We start from the raw sequence: 7,228 nt of genomic DNA, 5'->3' as shown, positions 1-7,228 counted from the left end.
TTTATCTTTAATTACATTTACACAGCACTTGGGATATTTTAAAATACTCAGATTTTATTTTTTTTAAAGACATCCCTGGCTAGTGGCTGGGATTATTAAATGAACAACTGTGAGCATTACAATTCACGCAGAACAAAGTACAGCTCTCTACGGCTTCATTTATGCTCTTAAAACACAAAGTAATGGAAGCTTTATAATCTAAATAGATCTTTGGGTTTTTATGGGTTCAGTTTTTAATGCGTTACTATTTAAGGGAAAATAACATTTTTCCCTGAAATAAAACTGTATTTTGACTTCTGAGGCTATGTGGTGATCAGTAAGGAGTTAAGGAACAGCTCTTACCAAAATTAGGTTTTACCTATTGAAAGAAAGTTGTTTAAATTCTGGTAGATAACACTACCCATGTGAGAATCGCTGGTTTTGTGCCATTTGGGCACCAAATTCCAGCTATAATCTAACAATCTACAGTGCCAGAAACTGGATTTGAAAGTTGGCTTCCATCACCCTGCTGAAAATGTTTCATAATCTCCCATTCCTCTCCTCATTAGATCACACTGACAAAAAGGACACAAGAATGAAAGCCTTTAAGACAGAAGTTAGAAAAATACACAGGAAAATTATCATTTTAATTATCCTCTTTTTCCTCAACTCTTTCCATTTTTCTGACTCTATTAACGAGTTTTTACCACTGTCAGCATAACATTAATGCACAAATATTAATCCCTTCCACAAGTTCACTTCCTAGTCATTCACAGAAATATATAACAGCATTCCTATATTGGATGCACACTGTGTGCAAACTGGGACTAAGCCTATTTAAGTTGAAAGCACAGACATAAAAAACCCAAACCCAACAATGGGGGTGCTCCAAATAACTTTTTTTTCTCCCCCTCCTCAAAATGCATCAAAATTCAACTTTAACTTCTCTTATAACAAGCTCTGCCACATCCCCTGCCCCCCTGACACTCCTGGCCATGAAGGAATCTTCTCATTTTTGCAGCCAGGTGACAGAGGCTCTGCAGCATTATCTAACCCAGATAAACAAACACCTGCCACGAGTTAGCTCCTATCTGATAACAAACTCACAGTGATAAGGCTACAATCAATTCTCATCAAATCTTGGTCTGAGGTGGTTTTCAGAACCTGACACACCATCACAGAGTGCAGTCACGCTGACTTTGCAAAGCTGCTTTAAACTCCTGTCCATTCAATTCTGATGTTATTAAATACTCATTTTTTTTGTTATCTTCTATTCAGATTTAATTTTTTTTTTCCCCCTCAGGCAGGTACAGGTTTCTGTATATCCCAGAAATATTCTCTGCAATAACTTTTATAGAGAAAAAGAATAAACCCATGATTTTTTTCAGATCATAGAATACCCTGAGTTGGGTACTAGTGTGCATCCAATATAGCAATGCTACCATTTACTGTGTAGGACACGAAACACTAGACAGGCATCTCCAAGGAGAAATGCAAGTTTGAAAGATGATTTAACTGCAGTCAGATAATTTGGAATTATTTAGGGGATTTAGAGGAGAGGAGACAGCTGTTCACAGTGGAACCTAGGATGAAATACTTGTTTCATTACAACACTCCCAATACTTAGGAAAAACACCCCAGCCATCAACAAAGGTCCAGCAATAGAAATAAGATTTGCATGTAATTTATACCTAAATTGAAAAGTGCAATATGTTTTGAAATTCCCAGATGTACATAATTTCTTATTCATTAAAGGATAACAAAACTTATACTATGCAATTTAGAACTAATTTATGCTTCAGCAGCCAAGGTTTGATTAAGACATACCACTGAAACTAAAGCAGTGGAACAGGACCAGCTTCTGGTTCAGATATAATGCAACTGCAATTTGCAGCACAATTTCATCTCAGAGAAGGAGAGGCCTTTCTTAGAAGAAGATGCTGCAATTATTAATTGTGGGGGCAACTCTGTATTCCTTGGAGGTAGGGCAATAAACTCGGGACTTAAAGAGAAACATTTCTGCCCTGGTTGCCTATTCAGAGTCTGCTATGAGGAGGTGAGTTCTGAAGAACAAGTGGTTTCATTTGGCAACACAAAATGTTTTCTGACAAGAGACCACCTCGGTACATCAGCATGAAAGCTGAACTATTTTACTCAGATGACAAACTGTTGAAAGCTTTAAAAACAAACAGAGCTTTTACAAAGAGAACACTAGTGTCACTTAATTTTAAATCTATGGTAGCATAGTGAGAAAGAACTCACTTTCTGAGTTTAAAACTGAGTCTAAATCCACAGTTATTAAGAAAGAATCATATGTGCAATCATACCTGTAACACTTTCAGAATATCATGCAGGTTCCTTTTATCACCCAGCAGTTCTTAGTGGTGTAAAACAGACACAAACATCCAGCTCAGGCTTCCTCTTCCTCTACCACCCTGAAACACGCAGACAGAAACTGCTTAAACAATTCTCACCTGCAACACCTAAACTGGCAAAAGAGCTTTTATTCTTAAAAGGAAACACATGTTCCATCACCTGACCTGAGGGAAATTGCCAACAGAATGGGAGCATACACGACTGATGATTTAAGGTTATGTTACAAAGGCTGATAAAAACACAGTGTGGAAGAGGAAATGTGCATATTATTTAGGACAAAAGTAAGAAAAAATTAGGACCCCTAGAGTAGGCAGGAATTAATCCTATTAATCCCATTAATCACAGGCACCCTGCTCCTATGGAGGTCAATGTTAGTGCTGTATCAACTTCTGTAGCAATACTTGGGACTGAATTATGTTTAAAATTTCACAGTTCAGGACCTTCCTGAAAAAAATTTCCCTCATTATTTGAATTAAATAATGGTTCTAAGTCATTCACTTGGTTATTCCTTATGTATTATACTGATGAATAAACAGGAATCTAATAGTTTACTTATTCAGAAGACAATGGTACCTAATAAAACCTAGATAGCTTTCACATTCTCACTCCAGCCCTAGTAGATAGAACCTCAAGAAATGCTAAAGAAGCACATATTGTTTTACAATTTTAGTGTAATACAATAATTTCTGAAATTAAACTGAATAACAAACTGGGATATCTCAGAATGAAAGAAATGGGATAATTAAAAGTTCCCATTTGTGTAATTGCTCCGAAAAATCTCCAGTTTGGGAGCAATTTTCTGTGTGTTCTCAGATACAGGGACCAGATTTGCAATAAATCTCAAATCAAGACAGAATTATAAATTTCATGATCCAGAATCTCTTCAGTCATGGAAAAATATTAATCCTGAGAAAGTAGAATGTTGTGTTTTGGTTGACTAGAGTAAATAAAAGATCTGGACCAGAATACTCACCTCGTTCCTTGACAGCAGGGAAAAATAATCTACCAAGAGTAATGAAGTCTATTCTCTATGGAAAACATGTGTCCTTTTCCCATTTGAATTAATGGAACATATATAGTCACATAAAAGTAAAAACTGTAGTCCCAGGCAGTATATTGGAAAGAAAATACAATTTTAACTGTGGCTTCAAGAATAATCTGCATCCAAAATGAACAACAATACCTTAGGCCCTTATTAGGTTCTAAGAAATGAAAATCTCTGCATATGTGAATGTGAATTAAAATTAGAATTGCTTTGTGGAGAGGAATCTTGGCTTTCTGACTTTGCTGCTTCGCAGGTCTCCTCGTCTGAATGTTTCAGCAGTCTTTAGGAGAGGACAGAGTCAGCAGGTCTCCAGCCTCATCCAAAATACATTCTGGCAGGCTAAAATCAATAAGATTTGTCTGCCAGCTTCTTTACCCTCATTCCCATTTGCTGCTGACTCTCCCCGAAGCCTACTGCACCTGGTACTGTCTGAAAAATTTTTTCTCCTCCAGTTTACAAATCACTTAAACCACTCCAGTGAAAGGAAGGGAAGAAGTTCTCCTTCCTGGCCATCCTAGAACCAAGACCTTGTGTTCAAGGAGCACCTTGGCAGAGACACTTGGAGTGGTTTTGCAGCTACATCTGCTCCATCTGTTCTTGCTCTGCTGACAGGACCCTCAGCCAAGGCTGCAGCTCTCTGGCCAACTTGCCAGTGGAGTTCTGATGAGTCTGATCAGCTTTGGAAGAAGTAAACCCTGGAAGTTTTACATTGCAATATTGCTATAATCATGTCTCAAATCTCCTCAAGAAAATGTACACTTATATACATATGTACAGCTAGACACAGGTGTGCCTTGGTACATTTTTAACCCCATAGATGATTTATGAGCCTAAAAGTGGCCTGACACTAAGTTTATTGATGCAAGACGTCATCAGAGATCATAATACCTTATTTCCCCCAAAAGAACCCCAAAGAAATAATTCCAGGCAGCACAAATTTGCTTAGGAATTTGTACTAATTTGAATCATTTGCTACTAACAATATCTGAGTGGTGTTTTACAGGTACCAGCCAAATGAAGTTAGAGGATTGTTTCCCGACTCTTTTCCATGCATACATTAAATTCTTCATTGCTTTTAAGGGATTTATCTATTTATTCTCCACTGCTCCTTTAGGCTAAAGGGAAGAACTGAATGAGCAACCCTTGTTCTCCAAGGTTTTTGGGGTCTGTAATTATATCTAACCGTTAGAGTAAGTTTGCCATTATTTGAAACTGCTTACTGCGTCCCAAAACTAAGACTGGACTTAAATCTGATCTTAAATCACCCTTTTTAACATCATTTTCTCATTTTATACAAGTCAAATGGCTTTAGACTGAAAGAGGGTAGGTTTTAACCAAATATTAGGAAGAAATTCTTCCCTGAGTGGGTGGTAGGCCCAGGGTGCCCAGAGAAGCTGTGGCTGCCCCTGGATCCCTGGAAATGTCCACGGCCAGGTTGTATGGGGCTTGGAGCAGCCCGGGATAGTGGAAGGTGTCCCTGCCCGTGGCAGGGGATGAAATGATCTTTAAGGTCCCTTCCAACTCAACCACTCTGTAATTCCATCCCTGTGATTTTATAATTCTGTGATTATTTCTCAAGGTGCTCCCCACAGTTTCCACCTTTTACAGCCTTGTACTGGCCTCCATCTGAGTAAATTCTACTCATTTCCACTGGCAGTGTTGATCTAGTCCGAAGCAATCCCAGTTATCTCATTGCATAAGACCCCCAGCTCCAGAGAAATCAGGCATATGGAAATAAGGATTCTCTAAGACATTAAAGGTTGCAACTACGTTTTCCTCTGGAGAGGCTTGAAAACAGAAATGTTGCAAACTGTTGGCATTTCAGGACGTTCATGGCTGTGCTCAGTTTTAACAAGATTTAGCAAATTCTCCCTCCTCAGTTAGGAAACTTATCTGAAAACCCTGTATCAATCTCTCAGATAGCTGAATAATTCCCTAATTCCTCTGTGCAATTCAGGTAACAAACAAAAAGGTTGCAGCAGCATGAAAACTTTAAAGCTTGTAATCATGGCATATACAAATAGCAGTATTATATTAGAATTGTTTCTGTCACTAGGTTTCCTAGGGATAAATTGACAATAAATTATACTTTTATTATTATTTTGGGATGCTGTTGCAGTTTGTCTTTCCCAAAACCTAATTAGGCTTATGTATCATACACCACTCAAAATTGTTCTATCTAGCCTGGAGTTAGTCTGACTTGTTCCATTCCAGGGTGAATATTTTCCTTCTAATTCTTCTCCTGGGAATCTCTAAGCAAGAAAGACATAATTTCCATTAGGGTTGCTTCACTACACTACTCACACCAAATGTTGGGTGTTAGTATATTCTTGTATATCATTTGCTATATGTTCTGAAAAAATGGAAAATAATAACAATAAAGTCTCATTACCACTGGAGAACATGGAAGGTTTTCTTTTCAACTAATGCATCAGTTCTGACACTTTTGTTATTTATGAACAAGTTCAAATCATTTATAGTAAAACTGAGATGAATCAAGGTCTGAAGGAACCCAGAGTATGCTCAGTTACTAAAAACAAAACCCCAAACTTAAAGTATTTGTGTCAGGTATGCCTTAATGAATTATAACTCTTTCAAAGTCTGTTTGGAACATTTTAGAGAACACATCTGACAACCAAGAGTATTTTGCTTTGGATTAACAATTCATTGGCTCAGGTTTGTTTCTCTGTGTTTTGTTTTTTAAGCAGAAACCCTCCATCTCTGTGTTGCTTACTTGGGTAAGAGGATGTGTTTGTGCACTTTACATTTTATTCCATGCATTTGATAAGGCTGCAGCTTTACTGCTGTGACAGAGAAGGTAGACACCAAAAATCCAAAGAGGTTATTTGCTGGAAGGGAAAGGTGGGAGCAAAATAAAGTCATTTTAGAGTTTTCACTGTGTTTTAGAACAGCTTCTTTTTCATGAAGAAGCTTCTCTAGGAGGCACCATGGAGAGCAAAGTCCTGAGCTCTTCTTCCCGTATGAACTCCACAAACTCCATCCCCTGGAATGAATAAAAATACAAATGATGCCAGACACTGGAGCAGACAGATCACCTGGGGTTGTTCCCCTGGGCAGGGTGCTTTGGCAGGCAGCTGGGCACTGCTTTCCCCCAGAGCCTGCTGCATCTGCAGGTCTTGTGCCCTCTGTCCCTGCCGCCTGCCAGGCCAGCACTGCTCCCTCTCCGAGGGCAGCTCCCCGTGCCAAGTGTGCTCAGGCTGTCACAGAGCTGGCACATCATCCCTGCCCTCATGCTGCAAGTCCATGCCCCATTTCCTCTCCTCTCTGCTCTTTGTCCTCCTTTCTCTCTGCCTGTTTGCAGCCCCCAGTGTTTCAGTCACACACAAGTCAGGGACTCATTTCCCTTCCTTCGTGTCCCAGCTCTGCGGGGGATGCACCCACGGATACAAGGAGGGGTACCAAGGAATCAAAGTGTGCATCTTCCAGTCCAGGATGCAGCAAATTTGACTTTACAGATTCCAAGGAACCCATTCAGCACTCTCAACTTTACTGTCTGTATTAACTCTGCCACCCACTGCTGGATTAAGTTGTATCCTAAGAGTTCCACATTGTCTTGGTTTTGAAAGACAGGTGTCTGCTAAGGAAGGCAGAAGTCTCCCTTGAAGTGGCAGATATAACCCCTTTTCCTCCGAGTTATTATAATTTTGAAATCAAGGGCCTTTAGGCAAAGATGTGGGAAATAGGAATAACAGTTCTTTACTATATATACATAAATACATATGTATATATATATATAACCAGTCAAACAAGCAGCAATAACTCTGGCAGTAACAGCAAACAATCACAAACCCAGTCCCAGCCTTCTCG

This window comes from Corvus brachyrhynchos, unplaced genomic scaffold (genome assembly GCF_000691975.1).
Source record: "Corvus brachyrhynchos isolate BGI_N302 unplaced genomic scaffold, ASM69197v1 scaffold220, whole genome shotgun sequence".
Taxonomy (NCBI): Eukaryota; Metazoa; Chordata; class Aves; order Passeriformes; family Corvidae; genus Corvus; species Corvus brachyrhynchos.
Note: the sequence above shows the minus strand (reverse complement) of the source record.